Raw genomic sequence first — 19,541 nt, forward strand, 5'->3', positions numbered from 1 at the left:
CACTAATTGAGGTCCAGTGTGAAGTGGAGCCTCTCCCGAATTGGGGTAAGAAATACCATAGGAGCATGCTGACTGAGTGAATGTTACGGCAATTTTTAAAGGCAGGAGAGCATGTGAGCAGCTGACACATGAGTTTTGTCTACTTATTTACATGCACTAGTGTAAAGCAAGATGGTAGTATGCGACGAGTTGCCGCCATCTTATGGGTATAACTCAGATATATATGTCCAAAGAAAACATGCACTTAAGTTAAGAGTGCAAGCCATAAGTGTGTCACCATTGGAATATAATTAGTTTCACTGGGATCTAATAGAAAATGAATTTATGATACTATGGTGGTTATGTTTGTGTTTATGTCATTCTACAGATGGAGTGACTACTTACTATGCACATTTTTATATAAGGCGCAGCATTCTGCCCTTACTGGTTTGAGAGTGGGGAAATTCGTATACCTCTAAAAAACTTCCAGGGGATATAAGTCTGTGCCCTGAAGAAAGTCTAGCACCCTTTATGGGGCATTTATGGAGAGAAACATGTTGGCAGTAGGATCTTAGGACCATAATATCCCATAAGACCCTATTCAATAACCCTTTTTAATATCCCTGTCAGATGCAAGAATAAAGGGAAACTGGGATCTGACAGAGGAGTTTTAATCTTTATCCCCCAATGGTCCAAAAATATTCTAAGCGCTCCCTGAAATACGGTCGAGCCCACCCTGACTTCTAGGTGTTATGGTGTCCGGGTGATGAAGTATGACACCACTAGGGTGTGTGAGGGAATGTAAAACAAAAGCAGTTGCCTCCTTCCTCACCCTTAAGTGAAGTACTATCTTAGCTTCACATAGGGATATTCCACCTTCATTATCTCAGATTTAGTGATTGCGGACATCCAGGTTTCCCATGTACAAAATAGCCAGGTTAGGCATAAAGCTTGCGCCCATTGAATTCCCTTGGGTTTGCACAAAAAATTCCCTCTGTGTGAACACCGGTAAATGTTCAGGGTCTCATTTATGAGGAATTGGCCTAGGGCAGCCCCGCAAGTCTTCTTGCTGGGCACCCTAGGCAAATGCCAAAGGGCAAGAATGCACTGTATTTATGAAATATGGTGCATTACTGCCCTTTCCCCCTGTACCGGTGAAAAATATACTGCCTAGCTCAAATGTAGGCACCATTGCACCATGGTGCAATGGTGCCTCCATTGCAGTTAGGATTGTTTTTATGGAGGAAGGGGCACCTTCCTGCACAAGAACAATCCCAAGAGCAGAAAGCATCAACCTGGAAATCTGGTCGATCTAGACAGGGGCAAATTCAAAAGTTCAGGCAGACTCAGACTGCAATGGAGCACAAGTCACACAAACTCCCAGATTTGTCCTGTGGAAGATTTACTTTCTCATGTTTTGTGCCAAGAGTCCCGTTCACATTGAAGAGGGTCACAGGGAGCAAGCAAAGTGTTGTGGATAGTAGTTGGCATAGTGTAAAGAGCAGGCTGTGTGTCTCTGAGAAGCAGGCTAAAACTTTGCCTTGGTGGTCCCCCGCAGGCTGTCAATGCTGATGTGCAAAGAGACGAGCTAGCAGCGGTTCAGGCTGTATTCCACTGTGAGCGGCACAGTCTTGGTGTGAACAGGGCTGTTAGTGAAGAGCTCAAAAGCTTGATTTATGAACCAGTGAGCCACACTGGGAATCCAGGACCTGAGAAGCACCACTTGGGGGGCAGGAGCTGGCTGGGGAGTTGTTTATATCTCTGAAGCTCAAATCCTCAGGTCCTTGTACCAGCTCCACTGCAAAAGTTCTCGTATCTAGCCTGCCTGCAGTCCTCCACCCTCTGCTGACGATTAACCTGTTTCCCTCTGTTTGTGTCTCCTCTGCTCACTTCTTGTTCTGTTTTGCCTTTTCTGCAAATTTTTCTGCCTTCTGTTTACCCTGTTTCTGCTTGGTTTTCTGCCCTCTGATTTGCCTTTTCTGCTTGGATTTCTGCCCTCTCTTTTACCTATTCGGCTTGTTTCTCTGCCGACTATTTTTCCTTTTCTGCTTGTTTATTTGCCCTCTCTTTTTCCCTCTTCTGCTCTGTTTTGCCTGTTCTGCTTGTTTTTCTGCTTACTGTTTTGACCTCTTCTGCTCTGTTTTGCCTTCCCTGCTTGTTTTTCTGCCATCTGTTTTACCTTTCCTGCTAGTTTTGCTACCCAGTTTTGCGTTTTCTGCTTGCTCATTATTCTGCTCTCTGTTTTGCCTTTTTCTGATAATTTCTTCACTCTTTCCACCATCTTCGCAAGACCTGTCGCAGTGGGAGCTGGCACAATGGAGACCTTGTACCCCAGCACCCAGGTATCCTCAGGGGTGACTGTGCCGCACTCTGCAAATGTGATCAATTGATTGTTTGAGATCAGGGAGCCAGGAGACCAGTCTTTTGAGTCACTCCGGGCTCCTGGGTTCAAGATGAATTGCCAGTCCAGGTCCTCTTTCTCAGGCAAGAGGGCAGCAGGTCTTTACAGCAAGGCAGAGGTTCCTTCAGAGCAGCAGTCCAATAGGGTAGGAGTCCTTGCAGTAGCACAGCAGCAGTTCGTCCTGGTAGAGTATCAACAGGTCAAAAGCACGCTGAAGAGTTGGTGTCCGAGGTCCAATATTTATATATAGTTGTGCCTTTGAAGTGGGGGAGGCTTCTAAAGGTTGTCCTTTGAAAACCTCTGGCATCCTGCCTTCCCTACCCTGGCTCCAGGCTAATTACAGGGGATAAGCAGCCCTTTTTGTATGGAGGAAGGGCACAGTCTATTCAAGTGTAAGTGGGGTTGTGCCCAGCTCCACTCTCCCAACCTGCCATTGATGGCCCCTCCAGGTACAACTAGGCTCCCTTTATGTGTGCCTGGCTAGATGGAATACACAAAGCTCAACTGTCAGCTACACCCAGTCATGTGACCCGAGACAGGCTACAGGCACTAAGAATAGCTAAGACAAGACAATGACAAATTCCTAAAAGTGGTATTTTGAGAATTGCCATTTAAAATCTGACTTCAAGATTTTAACTTGTGATTCCTGAGACACAAAATGCAAAACTGGCTATTTCGCCCCTTTATGAAGTTATATTTATAAAATGTAATAATATTATCTTATGGGAGGGATGAGCCTTGCAGTGGCGAAAAACAAATGTAAGGGTTTTTCACTATCAGCATATGTAAAACATAAAAGAACGCACCATACTTTTTAAATACATTGTACCTGCCCTCTTGGCTGTCCCTTGCCTACCCTGGGGGTGACCTGTATGTATTAAAAAGAAAGGTGTGGACCTGGCGAAAGGTTTACTTTGTTAGGTCAATGCAATGGCAGTCCTGGGACATGTTTAAAGGGCTACTTAACTGGGTAGCACAATCAGTGCTGCAAGTCGCCTGGTAGCATTGAATTTACAGGCCCCAGGTACATAGAGTACCACTTTACTAGAGACGTTTAATTAAATTGAATATTGCAATTGGGTATAAGCCAATGTTACCATGTTTAGAGGAGATAGCACAAGCACTTTCCCACTGTCCTAAGGCCAGCAAAAACTAGGTCAGTTAAAATGGAGAGGGAAGTCAAAAAGTTTGGGGGAAGGCCACTTTAAGGCTGGTTGGTCTACCACACTCAAATGTGTAAATCAAGGGGTTACAGCACTTGTATTTTGAGAGAAACAGCGTTTACATTGCGACTTGAACCAAGCTGTGCTTTAATAACACAGTCTGAACCACAAGTGCGTCTTTACAATGCATTCCTTTATCACGCTCGTCTTTACAACAACTTGCTTTAAGGAAAGCAAGTCAACTCAAATTTTCTTGATTCGAGGTTCACTCATAAAAGCATAGAAATTCCATTATGATACAGTAAAATAAAGACTAGTTACAATTTGATGTACAAGCAAGTAATTTAAAAACATAGTATAATTGCATCATAAAAATTACATATAAAATGCAGATACTCATTTAATACATTATCTTACCAGATCAGTGATAATTTAGAAAGAAGACAGATTCAGTGATCTAGGAACTTTTGTCTAACAATCCATGCCCATCCTAAATATTTAGCAGTAGCTATTGATATAGGGAGTAAAGTGCTAGTGCGTATGATTCTTAATGCTTCAGTACTACTAGTAGTACCTAAAGACTTACACAGTGGAGTTAACCAGATGCGTCTTGGTAATACATAGGCCGAGCAAGCAAATAGAAAATGGCCAGTTGTTTCCTTATGTACTCCTCATGCCGGACAATTGCTGGTAGACAGACCGCCCCACCTACCAGTCAAAGATCTAAGGCGTAGGGCACCTGCTCTAAGTTGGAAGAGGAGCTTCCTATACCTTGGTATAGTTATAGCATCACAATAAAGCTCTAAGCTGGGGTTGGGCCTTGCTTCTAAAAATCCTCCAGCCATAGTCGAGGAGCTGGTACAACTCCAGTTTCGATAGGCCTCCTTCTCCCAATAAATATCTTTTAAGACTTTATTTGATGGAAATAGTGCTGTCTCTGGATGCTCCCACAGCATTTGGAGACCTAGACCACCCAGTGTTTCTCTGAGTACATTTAACCAACTAACTTCATGGAAAAGGTCAGACTTGATAATGTCTAGGAATCCTACTTCATTGTGCGAAAGTTCTGCAGTAGTCCAGAGCCTACGCCAATGCAGGATTGGACGAAGCCTAGCTGAATCTACAATAGCCTTCCTGCCAAGATCGTACTTAAGTGGCAGCAGGGGAGTACTTGCGGGAAGACCAGTAATAGATCAGAAAAACTTGTTTTCTGAAATTTGAAGTGGCTGTAATTTCTCAAAACCCCACATTTCAGCGCCATAAAGCGCTCAGCTGAGGACTTTAGCCTCATAGACCTGAAGTGCTGACTTTATTGGTTTAGTTAAAGATTTTCTATGTTCTTTACCAAGAGCTCCTGATGTTTGCCTATGCCTTAATATTGCAGTGTCTATGTGCTGGGCCCATCTAAGATCCTTTGCCACATGAATCCCTAGGTACACAAAGGCATTAACCACCTCTAGAGGGTGACCATTCATGGTAAGTTTATTTTTAAAACTACGATGAGGATTAAAAATCATGAGCTTAGTTTTGGCCACATTAACTTGTAAGCCATGATTCCCACAGAATTTTTCAAAAATGGATAAGGCATGCTGCAGGCCACTCGGGTCTTTGATAAAATCAGAGTATCATCTGCAAACATTAAAATAGGTGTCTTAATGCCAGCCAAGGAGGGAGCATCCACATTTGCAGAGAGCATACGGGCAACAACACCATTAATATACAGCGTAAAAAGCGTGGGAGCCATCACGCACCCTTGGCGGACACCACGCTGCACTGGGAAGTCTGACGTAACCTTACCCTGCCCTCCCCACTGTATCTTAGCAAAGTTTGCTTCATGAAGCCTTATCAGCATTGCTAGCAGTTCTACGGGTAGGCCCAGGTTCTTCAAAACTAGCCACAACTGAGACCTAGGGACTAGGTCAAAGGCAGCCCACAGATCGACAAATGCCGCGTACAGGTTGCCCTTGCCCAGTAACACAGTCTTCCATTGCAGTAGAGTGAAGCGGAAGACCTGATCTACCGTGCTGGTAAATTTTCGAAACCCCGCCTGGAAGGGTGACAGAGCGTTATTTTCCTCGGCCCAATCAACTATCCTGTTGACTACCATCCTCCCAACCACCTTTTGGATAGTATCGATAAGGCTTATGGGCCTGTAATTTCCAGGCTGTGATTTGTCTCCTTTCTTAAATACAGGGATTATCACAGCGACCTGCCATGATATCGGGACAGCAGCACCCTGAGCCACTGCATTAGCGAGAAGAACAATATACTTGCCCCAATGCTCTTTATCATAAATAAAGACGTCCGCCGGTACCCCGTCTAAACCCGGTGCTCTACCGCTAGCCACTGTGCTCAGAGCCATTGTGACTGAAAGAATTTTCTTTATAAAAGACAGGTCTGAAGCCATCCATCATGTTATCAAGCTGATTTTGGGCGTACTGAGGTTTAAAATAGTTCACCCAGTCCTCCTTTGATACATTGTTATTGGGAAGGTCAGATACACCCCCCCCTACCCCACTTGACGAATTTCCAGAATTGCCTGGAATCTTTTCTATCACTGGCTTCCTTTAGATCTTGCCAATGGAGCTCGTCCCACAGCTTCTTTGCTTTTATAATGCACTTCCTATACTCCTTTCTGGCGATGCGAATGGTCTCCAATTGCCTCCCCTTAATAGCTGAGCCTAGGGCAAATCTAGCATACCTACATTCAGTATTGTACCACTTAACCACTTAACCAACTGTCAGTATTACCCCTGTCACTCTCTCCCCGAGGATGGCCTCCATATTACCACTAATGCCTTGGTTCAGGTCTGATGTGCGTCAATCGTCATTATCCAACCCGGAGCCATTTCTCCCACCCACACTACTCAGTCTGTAAAGAGAGCACTCCTGAGGTGGAGAATACGACTTCCTTAGCTGAATCATTGAGTGTGCCGGTACGCTAGTTCTAAACTCCAATGCAAAAAGATTTTCCGCAAGAGACGCTGACTTCAGAGTTAACTCGATAGAGTCATATTTATTGTGTGGAAAACTTAACCTTGATGCCTCCAGGATATTGTCCCTAATCACCGAACGGCTGCCTCTAATGTGGCGCAGCTAGTGAATTGCTTTATTAATTAGGGAATCTGCGTACTCTCTGTTGCCACTTGTACCTCTAGCTAATTTAGGGACATAAGTCATGTATATTTTATTTGGGCAATGGACATTATTGGCGTAAGTAACCCCCCTCTTTCTGGAGGCGTTGTCATCTGATGCTATCATACTCACAGGTACCCTAGGTGTAGTATTTCTCCCTCCTATATTAAAGCTACCAGGTTTCTGTCTTGGTTCTAAATCGGTGCCCATTACTCTGCATCTTGGTGTTAATAGCCCATCAGTTGAAGCTTTCTGGGCTGAGTGGCAACTTTTCTTGGTTTCAGTAGCAGGTACCTGGACTAAATCTCTGTGCTTATCCCCTACTTGTACTTGGTGTCCCTTGTTAACTATACGTGGTTTTGTCGGAAAGAAGTTACGTGTAGTTGGTATCTTGTTAGGAAGAATGTTTGATCCCCCTCTGGCACGCTACTAATCATATTCGTTAAGTTTATAATTAGTGTCTTTAATGATTCTATTTCATCTTGTGGTTCTTCGGTTTCTGACTTCGTCACGTATTTAGCCACCATTTTGTGTCTCGTCGCCATTTTGTGTTGCCCTCACTCAGGCAGCACGGCGAACGGAGTGTTTTTGCTTTTCTCAGCTGCTACTTGTCTCTTCTGTTAAAAAGTAACTCCCTGCCCTTGTATACGAAACCGATGTCAGGGTCTGGCCAGGTTCGCTAATCCATGTCTGGGTTGATTGATCCCTGTCTCGACTGACTATTTGGCTTCTCCTATTCTTTCCTTACATTATCTTATATGACTGGCCTTCGCTATTCTCTCCTTGTATTCTCTTGTTACACAACTATCCTTTGAGGCACACAAATACGTCCTGCTACCTGCAAATTGGATTGTCGGTACTAGCACTGATTAATTTGTTGGGAGGGGTAAGACACAGGGTTTGAGAGAGGGGCGTATTTGGGACACCTGATAGCTTGTTTTCCAACTTTTCCTATTGGCCTGCTTTTTATGTATAGGGAGTAAACTTTGTAAATATGTGTGCTATAAAAGATTGTGCGCCACGGATTGAATGGCAGTCTCCTCAGAACCTACCTAATATGTAACTTCTGGGATAACTGTGCTTGGCTGCAGCTAATAAACCTGGTTTTCTACGCCCAACTGAGTGTCTCGTGTCTCTGTTCGACAAGGCAGGTGAACTCGGGGATTTAAGGTGTGCCCGGCGCCACCAGGCCCATAAGGCCCGGTTCTCCAGTCTCGTAAGAGGGTAACTAGATTAGTTAAAGTGCTAACTTCTTCAGATGCTATTTTTCCCCTGTTATTATTAATATTAGAATCCATAGCCAAACTGGCTGCAGATTGTGTCACAGGGGTGGTACATGACCCTTCAGCCCCTTCTACCTACATCATTTGTGTGATAGGGGGCTCGTCATGTATAACAGCCAAAACTGCAAATCTATTACCACAGGGTATCAAAGGGGGGAACATCACTTACAACGCATTTATTACAACGCACTACCATTACATCGCAACCATTACAACGCAAACCATTACAACGCATTGTGCTGGGGGGCGCTCTAGGATAGGGAATATATTTAATTTACTATCCAACACCTTCCCTACTATCCACGGGGACTGGAGTTGGAATAGTAAATTAAATAATTCACTATCCAGCGCCTAAAAGCACTATGCGTTGTAGTGGTATGCGATGTAAAAATCGCGTTGTAACAGCAGGCGTTGTAATAGCCTGCCTTGTAGTGACACCAATCCATCAAAGGGGCAGGGGGAGATAAGCATTTCTCAGTAGGAGCGATAGGGGCATATCGTGGCCCTCATCACCATAAGCCTCACCCGTTGGAGCTGACCAGCTGCTACTTTCATTGTTACTTCCATCCATAACTCTTCTTTTAGCCCGAAACATGGCAGGGATTACATGGGAATCAATGGCATCAGTTACAGGTCTTGATAGAGCTCTACTCTTCTCCCTGGAATCCTCCCCATTAGTATATCCTTGGTCGGCCACAAGAATCTCCCTACAATCTTCCACAAGATTACTAATTTGATCAATTGCACAATTTGCAGCGGCATGCCTAGTCACTTTTTTGGGTTTCCTTCCCCTTCTATGTTTTGGGGGTTACCATCCCCACCCCCCCTTCCATGGATTTCCGTTTCCCCATACCACTGATATGTATAGCCTATTCAGCGATCACAATAGTACTAACAGTGATTTTAGGATAGCTATATGCAATGTAACAATAGACTTAGTCCAGACCTTGTGTGAAACTTCCTCAGTCCTCTTTTGTATTGCGATTCCCATGGGTTACATCAGGCCACCAGGATGTTTAGGGTATCAGATGTTATGGAGTTGGCCCTGCCCTGCCTCATCCAGCCCCGGACGGCCACAGACGGCCCGCCCTCTGTCCGGGCTTAGTCCGACTAGTCCCGCGCGCGTCCCGTGACACGGGAGGGGCGCCGCTGTTTTAAGTGCCTTCCGGGCGCGGAGATGGGCAGAGGTGGGCGGGGTTATGATGCAAGGTTGCCTGGGGGCTGTATTCCCCCCGCTCGGCGGCCACAAGATCTTCCTGGGTGGCAACAGGGGGACCAACGGGCACCTACGGGCACAGATGGGCCCTAGCGCTGAACATCGCAAATGTGGCAGGTTCTGACCCCAAAACTGTCAATGTCGTCCAAAGCAAGTAAGGCAAGTGACTGTTGGAGGCTCCCGCTCCACCGAAGGAGCAACAATGGGGCATATTATCAAGGGGGTTTATCTCCGCTTTTTTGGCTTTAAAAGCCAAGAAAGCGGAGATAAAATTATCTCCCTATTACCTAGCTGCCGCTAACACCAGTTAGCGACAGCTAGTAGGAGATAGCGACCATCTTGGGCCCCACTTTGCATGTCAGTGATTTTTATCACTAATGAGATGCAAAGTGGGCGTGCCAAGATGCTAGAGACTGAAAACAGTCGCTAACATCGCTATCTCCTATTACCAACTTTTGGAGATATTCGCGCTAAGCGGTAATATCTCCAAAAGCTAACACCTTCCCTGAGCAGTTCTTAGCCATGTTATCCAATGGGAGGTGGATAACATGGCTAAGAGCATTAGCTCGCTAATGCATGAATATCGCTGACTTTTCAGCGATATTCATGCTTTGCGGCGATTTTTACCGCATTTGCGTTAAACCTTGGTAATACCAAGGTTTATTTGCGGTAAAAATCGCCGCAGCGCTGCGGTAAATTTTTGTCTCTAACTGAACTGGCCTATGCATGGGGACACGAAATGTGCCCCTCACATAGACTGAGTGGTGCTGACAAGTACACCCACCCTGCCCTAGTACACTAAATCCTGTCTGGGAGGAAGTCACACCTCTCTGTGACAGGATGCCTATTTTCTGCCTTTCCCTGTTCGAGCTTGGCTCAGCAGCAGGAGGGCAGAATCGTGTCTCAGGTCGACAGCAACCATTTTATGATGTCCGGGTCAAAAAGCTGGTACAGGGAACACTGAGCGCCCAATAGAGGGCTCTTACAGTGCTTGGAATCATACCTCCCACACAGTTTGATACCAAACATGATGGGATTCGTTGCAGCCATTTTCGTGATGGCCATTGTGTAATCATGTGGTGTCCCTCTACATAGTATGTGGCTGCTTCACTCACAACCTGGGAGAATGGACTCCGTAGGCTGTAGGGGGTGTTCTGCTCAAACAGGGGCACCCTCACACTTAGAACCAAGCACCCTGCCTTCACAGTTGCAAAGACCTTCTATAGGGTGACTTATAGGTTTTAAGTGCAGTGAACCTAGATATAGGAAACCTATATCTTTAGTAGGTGGTGCTAGCACCAGCTTACATAGGCTGCAATAGCAGGCCTGTCTTTCCATTTTTAATGGTCTCCCATGGGAGGCATAATGCATGCTTCAGCCCATAGGGGACCTCTAGGGTACCTGTGCCCTTCGTACCTTAGTACCATATACTAGGGACTGACAAGGGTACCCAAGTATCCAATCTGGGATGTACCTAAGTACTGAACATGACAATTTAAGAGAGAAATCAAATAGATTGTGGTTCTGATTGGAAGGATCCCAGTCAGACTAGTTAAATACAGCTTAGCACCAGGCAAAAAGTGGGGGTAACCATCAAAGACAATACTACTTTCCTATATACATTTTTCTGAAAATCAACATTTGTGGTTTTGCAGTAATTATTACTGAATCTGCCTTTGGGAATGCCGAATGGTGAATTAATCCTGTGTGAATGAGTAAAAAATATTGCTAAAGTCACAATTTGCAATTGCTTTAAAAGCTGCTTGATACAAGTCTACATGTTTGTTGATGTTTTGATAGCACAGAAGATAACCCTATCTAATATGATATCTGTATCTTCCATGAAGTGACCTTTAAGTCTGTCAAATGCTTTGATAAAGTGATCATAATCTTTAGCATGAACACTTTAATTGATAAACGTGGTAAATCTTTGTAAAACTCTTGCCCTTACTTGCCAAAAGATTTAAAAGAAGGATATTTCCACTTGAGTCAAATGAATCCCCGGCAATTGCAAACATGTATGTTAAGAAGACATCCATAGGTAAATATCTTCAAGTCTTTATTGCATCGACCAAGGTTAACACTCACAGCACACCCTCCCGGGTCGATCCCTCTATCCAACTCCACCCAGTTGCTCCTAGTTACTCCAACATACCACTCAATTACATTGTGATTAAAGGGACAGTATGAGGCACTTTACAACATATCTTTCCCTTAATATTTAAAAGAAAATTGAACTAAATATGAACATAAATTGTCACCCAGTACATTGGGCTACGAACAGTTCTAAGAAACAATAAAAGTATAGCATAAGAGTGAACAAGAACAATATGTCATAATGTATGGATTTACAAACTGATCTCTAATGCTCGTAAAAGAAATAACACACAAATAATAAGCTCAATACAAAATGATTTATATCATTGGCTAGGAGAGCCAAAACCCCAGATACAGAGCACAGCAATACAACTTAAGATACAAAATTAAAACATTAGAATATAATCTTCTAAGATGAGCTAGTCTCGCCATGGACCCTTAAACTTTTACTGAGGCCATGTTCACCCACAAGTTCCACATTCCCTTCACAAAAGGTTTTGCTACAAGCCTTGGTATTGGGATCGTACTTTGCCAACCATGACACTTCACCACCACTCTAAAGAACCACATTTCTTCTGATGTCTTTGAGTTCCTTGTGCCTCAAATATCTAGATTCACCCTTTGGAGTCCAACCTAGTCTTTAAGAAAGACCTGCTCTCCCACTTCCCATTTGCCCTGACATACGCAGTGTTTATTGACAAAGCATCTCATGTATTTCTCTTGATAAACTTTTATTTTATCTGAGGTTATGGATCCACCTTCTTTCCTTATGTTTATCCACATGCCATTTAGTTTAGACCCCACTACTCTTCTCTTGAGGAGCTGAGAAGGAGAAATCCCAGTTACACTATTAGGAGCATTATGATGAGCTCACAGCTTTGCCCAGCAGCACTAACTTTGTCTGTCACTATAGTTTTTGGGATCCCTTTGCATGAAAAAATCCCTTAAAAATTCCAATACACTTTTTGTGGTAACTGACCCTACACAACATTCTGTTCCCCACTTGACAGTGTAAACTACCAGTACCAAAACAAACCTCCCACTTGGTGATAAAAAATCAAACGTTCCGACTAGGTTCAGAATTGGTTTACACTACGTTCTTCTGGCACCCCAATAGGAGATACATGAGATGTTCTAATGGCTTTTAACTTATCAATTCCGGCATACTGTAGCCCCTCACAATTCCTTCAACCTGTTTGTCTAAGCCATCCACAAATAGCATGCTACTACCCTGGCCATGGTAAGGTTCCCACCGGAGGAACCAATTTCTCACCACAATAAAGTGCTTTGCCTCTCATACTCAATTCCTTTCTCACCTCCAGAATGCTTTTTCACCTTATTTATTTATTTATTTATTTTTTTGCATTTGTAATGCGCACAGATACCCACAAAGGGTTTCCCGGCGCAAGGACTAAGAATCCAACAGCACAGAAAGCAAAACGGCCAGAGACCACAATTATTTATTGAAGAGCCAAGTTTTAACGCTTTTCTTAAAGCTGGCAAAGTTTTCCTCCTTTCGTAAAGCAGGGGGAAGGGAGTTCCAGAGGACTGGTCCCAGATAGGAAAAGGATCTCCCTCCCACTCTGGTCAGATTAAATCTGGGTACCACAAAATTTGCTGCATTTGAAGAACGGAGATTATGTGCAGGAGAATAGGGCCTAACTAGTTTTTCCAAATACTTTGGAGCGGTTCCTGACTTTATTCAGACACACAACTCAACCAAGGCCAACCTTCAATCACATACTCCTATACCTGCTTGCACACCTAGTCCTTAGCAAACTCCAACTCCAATTCAGGTCCATTAAAGGCTTTCTCCTTCGACCACAAAATTGAGGATTCAACATCGAGAGAGCCACCCATGTAAAGAGACAACCTTGACACATGGTCTGCAGGCATATTATTTGCACGAGGTAGGCACTCCACATAGAAATTGAACTCCATAAGACTCTCGACTCACCTCTTGAGTCACAAAGGTGTTATTTCTATATACCTACATGAAAAAATATGAACCATGGGTCTATAATCCATCCTCACAACAAACAGTAAACCCCACAAGAAGAACTTAAAGTGGCTCACAGCCCACATGTAGGCCAAGACTTCCCGTTCAATAACAGAATAACAGTCCTTAGCTGATTTGAGTGACTGTGAAGGAAGGCCACTCCTTTTTTTCACTATCTACCACCTGAGACAAGAGTGTACCCAACCACCTCATACTGGCATCAGAAGTGAATACAGTTTTCCTCATTACCTCAACATGTCCCAAAGTTGGCATTTTGGCAATTCTGATTCTGCAAAAGCTTCTTCACAATCTGTTGCCCATTCAAAACTTGTACCTCCTTAAAGAGTATCCTCAAAGGCTGCAATGCACTGGCAAAATTCGGAATACATTTCTAATAATATTTTGTAAGCCATAAAGATGACCAAACATGGCCCTTGTCACAAGGCATCAGTGCTGAAGAAATAGAATTGGCCAACTCAAACTTGCTGATACTGTCTCTTAAAATCATGTGTTCTAAATAGTTATCTGTACCCTCCCTAAATGTACACTCCTTTCTCTTCAAGGTGAGCCCAATCCTCCTATATGGTCACTTGTTCCCTCAATGTGACTTTATGGCTCATTCTGTCCTTTCGCTATAGCAAGATGCCTTCTTGAAAGAACATGCTGAAGCTTAAGGAGTTAGGTCCCGGGACATGGGGGGGGGGCTGGACCCTTTTTCAAAATCATACATATACAACTTGCTCCCCTCACACTTCTTTTTTGCTTAATGATTTGAAGCACATAACTCAGGTCTACTTCTGAATATGTGGGTTTATTTAGTTTCACCCTTTGCTTTTCGATTTCAAAATACAAAAAAATTATGTTTGAAAAAGACACGTAACATATAACACTTAATGACAAATATGCAAAACACAAAATTACCAACACTTTCAATACATCAAAAAATGAACAGAATTCTAAACATATATGCACATAATTTACAAATAGCGGCAATTGTTCGAATCATCAAGTTCAAAATGCCAGTATAAAACGATACTTCTTTCTATTTACTGTAAAGTCAATGAAGGACAAGAATGTTTCTTGTAAAGAAGGCCAACTGAATGAAAAATAAATGATTCCAGAAATCGCAATTAATCCTGTTTCTTTTTAGGCCTTCTAGATGCCGACGCGTTTCGAACCCGTTGAATAAATAAACGGGATCTCGTCAGGGCTTTGTCACTTCTGTATATTATCGTTCTGTGCACAAAAGAAAAGAGAACAACACAAAGGTGTTGTTCTCTTTTCTTTTGTGCACAGAACTATATTTTGAAATCGAAAAGCAAAGGGTGAAACTAAATAAACCCACATATTCAGAAGTAGACCTGAGTTATGTGCTTCAAATCATTAAGCAAAAAAGAAGTGTGAGGGGAGCAAGTTGTATATGTATGATGTTCTTGAAAGAACATGACAGAGTCAACGCCCTTCAGGACCTCCTGCATTAACCTCTGGAAACATGCGATGGCCAAGGCCAGGCCAAATGCATTGTCAAAAACCAGACCACACTGAAAGGCATAACAAAACAGGTAAGCTCCATAGAATTCTTGTGAAGTAACACTTGATGGTGAGTGGCTGAGAAGTTCACAACTCTAAACACATTCTTGGTTAAGGCCTCATTGACATTGGGCAATGACTGGTGATCCACTTAAATTTTCTGGTTCAGGCCTCTAAGGTCCACACGCATTCTCAACTTGGTGTCATTGTCTTTTGGGGCCGGAACTATGGGCCAACCACTTTGAGGCCACAATTTCTTCAATCACACCCATGCGTAACAACCTATCCAGTTCTTCTTGTATGGGCTTCAACATGAGATAGTGTACACTTCTGACTTTGTGTACTACCAGTTTGTTATTGAATTTTAAGATGATCTTTTGCTTGAAACCTCTCAACAAACCTAGTTTGCTTGTCCAGTGGATAGCTGGCCAGGGGTTGCTCCACACCTGAGAGAATTTTCTTTGACCAGTTACTGCACTCACCACGTTTCCTGGACTGAGTGGCGCTAGTGGACATCACCTGTCTCCTTTGCGGATCTCCTGGTGGGCATGGCGTTCTCTTCCTGGTACCCTGCCCTTCTGACCCGTGGCTGCTGCGCCCTTCCTGGTGTATCCCAGTGCGGCGCCCATGGAGAAAATTCCGGAATGGCCATAGCCTTGTTGGGGCTGCCTTCACAGTTGTGGGTGGATGGGCGGACGGGTCTCCTTTTTTTACCCTCTCCTTGTGGTCCCTCCACATTGCAGAGATGACTTAACATGGTGATTGAATTTGGCACTGGAATTAGTGACTATATGACCCCATCTGGGTTATGGGTCCGCTTACACTAACTTTTTGGGCCCCCACGAGGTACTTTTCTCCCACTGCAGGGCTTCCAGAACTGATCTGCTTACCAGCCCCCTGGTTCCACTCCCCTCCCCATTCCCTCTATTCCTCTTTTGGGGACTTGTTCTTCTGTGTTTGACTATGCAACTGTAACAAATGTAACCATGAAAAATCTGCTATTCTTATTATTCGTGACCACTGAGACCTGAGCAACATGGCTGATGCTCGGTGGAGCTGCTATACAGCTATAGAGGAGATCCGTCCTGGTTCACCCCCTCGGCCTTCACCTACCCAGCCAGACTTTAAGCACAGTTCTTTTCACCTCCCCGCTGTGTCTCCTTCCTCCCCCTCCTTCCGAAAAATTCCGCAACACAGTTTTTGTAACTTGTAAAGCACTCTGACACCTATGGGTCTAGCCAGCACTATATAAAACTCTTCAAATAAAAAAATAAACTCTTCAACAATGGCCAAATTATCAGTTACATGCCACACCAAAAGCACCTGATTAGGAGAGTAGGAATTTAAAGTAATACCCAGATCCCTTTGGTGACGCCATCCCAAAAGATTGTCACATCATTTGGCTTCACAGACTTTACCAATCACCTCTCTCCCCTTGAAGTTGGTGGTCATGACTGTGTTTCCAAATGAATCAATTTTCTGACCACCCTTACCAAAAGGCAGCAGCAAGGTAATGTTCTCCCGATTAAATATATGGTCCCAAGCTGTGTCCCCAATCAATGTAAAGGAAGACCTGAGGCAGCCAATACCTGAACAATTTTCTCACCAATGTCACATTTAGACATCATGATGATACATCCAACATCAACAACATCATCAACATGCTTGATTGTACAGTCTGAAGCAGTAAGTTGTAGGATCGCATTTTGGCTCACATCAGGAGACATTGAAATATTTCAAACTATGAAACTTTTACAAACTCCAGTGAAGTGACCCTTTATACCACAATTACAACAATGAGCTTTTCCAGTTAAACTGTTTGGATGATTTAATAGATGGTTGGGACAACCAACCTTGTAACTCAGAGGGCCTAGTCTAGATGTTGGCAGATGGGTAAATCCATCACAATGGAGACAGATATCCCATCCACCGAAGTATAAATGCCATAGGCTATATTGAGATTTATATTCCCGCTTACTGGATATTCGGCAAAGGTGTGACGGAGTAACCCGTCCGCCAACATCAAAATGTGGTCTTGAGTTGTTATGTTATTCTGCCCCTCATAGTTCACCTTAGGGCACTCAGGCATCACATTTTATACCAAACACATTTCTCCATACATGTTCTTATCTTCAGCTCCAACAGCAGCCACCTTGTAAAGAGTGGGGAACAAGATATAATGCATTTATTTAACCCATCATGTTGTATGTTCCATGCCTCCCACAATGACTACGGCATCTCTTCTGAATGGGTTTGTGGGTAACAACTTTCTTTTTTACACCCAGATCATTGGTACAATTCACCAGCTGATCTTTAATGAGGGAATCTGTCAAATCAGCAAATCTAGTTTGAGTGCAAGTTTTCAATGAGGCCTCATAATTCCCCAATTTTCTCCCTTTGCCTGGGCTCTCATGAATAACTTGTACTTTGCTATAGCAACATTTTTGCGAGACCCAAAGTGTTTTTCCAAAATCACTAATGACATCTCATAAAGGTCTCTGGGTTCTCCTTCACCAATGCCAATGGATACGGGATCAAGACTCTATTGCTACTTCAATGCCTAGGTTATGAAGTAATCCCCCTTGTTTCTTGACAGGGAAAATTCTCTCCACCTCTTGCTATTAAATAAGATTCAAATAAGCATATCCAATTTTTCCACAGTAACAAAGTTTCTCTACGCTCAGACAGGAATGGTGGTGGTAGGAACATACTGGCAGCAAGCCAGCAATAAGAATACCTGCAACTCACCCAAAAAATAATAATTTAGAAAAATAAACACAATAGATTAAAATATTATGTTAACAAAAAGAGCTCAAATAACAATAATCATGTGTTGCAATTCTTCAGTAGTTCAAAATAGAAACTTCATGGCTCCAAGGTTGGACACTACCATTAATATATATATTGGCTGTGCTGCAATGTAGTCAACTTACTTATTCTTATCCTTATGAACACCCTACAGAATGAGGTATAATCAATTCTTCCTCAAGTTATATGTGTTCACAACTGCTTCCAGTTTTTCTTTGCAGTATGAATGGAAATAGCTAATTTACAGTTTGTGCCATAAAACAGTTCAAACTCTCACAAACTCCTTACCGGAATAGTGGAACATTTGTATGCCTGTACCTGGCTCAGTTTCAATTGTGGTTCTTTGCTGTGCTTGAAAAGTATAGGGCCTGATTCACAAAATAAATCTGAGACAAAATCCTAAATTTACGACTTTTGGTATTCACAAAGTCAATTTAGGATGAGTGAAGTTAGGATTCCTAACTTTACTACTCCTAAATGCACTTTGTGAATACCCAAAGTCGTAAAGTTAGCATTTTGTCTCAGTAAAACTTAATTGTTGGTCTTAAGTTTACCAAAACTTAAGTTTAACTGAGACAAATCCTAACTTTACAACTTGTGGTATTTACAAAGGACATTTGGGAGTGGTAAAGTTAGGACTTTGTGAATATCGAAAGTTGTAAAGTTAGGATTTTGTCTCAGATCACTTTTGTGAATCGGGCCCATAGTGTTTATGTCAAAGGTTTAGTTAAAACACGATGATTGTAGGAGATTTCAGTAACTGGGCCATAAATGCTTAACAATGTAATCACAAGAACAATGAATATGCTGCCTGCTAATGCTGCTAATCATGATTCTCAGTTATGATGTAGCTAAGTGATTATGTGAACAGTAAATCAGGGCATCCACTGCAAGCTATGGAATGAATTCCTCATGCTGGGGCCTGCGAATTGTAAAAAGCATTTCCTGTGCTGGGGCCGTGATTCTCGCACTGGTAACGTCTCGGCATGAGAACAATAAGGATCTTAACTAGTAAATCCTTTAACATACATTTTCTCTTTATAAGAGTACAGTACCTGAGAAGCATGGGCGAGTAGTCGACTCATAGATAGAAGATTCACCATCTGAACTTTACCTTCTTTCTAAGAATTAAATGTTCCCAATTGCAATGGATTTCCAAAAGTAGAACACCGTACTGGGTTCTTGAATACAGGTGGATGCATCAATGTGTTGGAACTGTTAATAAGACATCCATTGGCAAGTGTCTTTACGCGTTTATTTCATCCATCAAAGTTAACACTCAGAGCATAGCCTCCCAGGTTGAGTCCTCTATCAAACTCTACCCAGTTTTCCAGGTTACCCCAACATTCCACCCAATGACATTGTGAGTAAAGGAGCAGCATGAGACAATTTACAACAATGTAGATTCTTAAGGACTTATCTCATCTCAAGCTGGTTTGTCCAGACTCATTTGAAAATGGTAGTAGTTGGTTGGTGCTGACAATTAATTTGACAATTGCAGTTTTACTAAACAAGCATAATTTTAAAGCTGGCTGAAGCTAGAAGATGTATCTCACACAAGGGGTTCTCAAGGAAGAATATGCTACAACGTAGAAAAATCTAACCCATACTACTTCCAAAGAATCATAACTCACACAGGCTATAGGGTATCAATGTAAACTAAGAAGTTCTCTTCTTATTTTACATTGCTACCCTATATTCTACATGAGTTATGAAGCTAGAAGATGACAGGAGTAAATGTGTCAGGAAAGCAATGACTGATTGTCAAATTTCCTCAAGTAAGTACCTTTTGGGAAGTGACATTTCACTACACAGTGTGAAGTAAAAGTTGTACAGATTACCAGTACAGAAGATACAGAGTTTACCTTACATATCAATCAATTCAAACACTGCTCAGTAACTTGGAGCTGCATGAAAAAATATCTCTGTC

The sequence above is a fragment of the Lissotriton vulgaris genome, chromosome 3_1 (genome assembly GCF_964263255.1).
Source record: "Lissotriton vulgaris chromosome 3_1, aLisVul1.2, whole genome shotgun sequence".
Classification (NCBI taxonomy): domain Eukaryota; kingdom Metazoa; phylum Chordata; class Amphibia; order Caudata; family Salamandridae; genus Lissotriton; species Lissotriton vulgaris.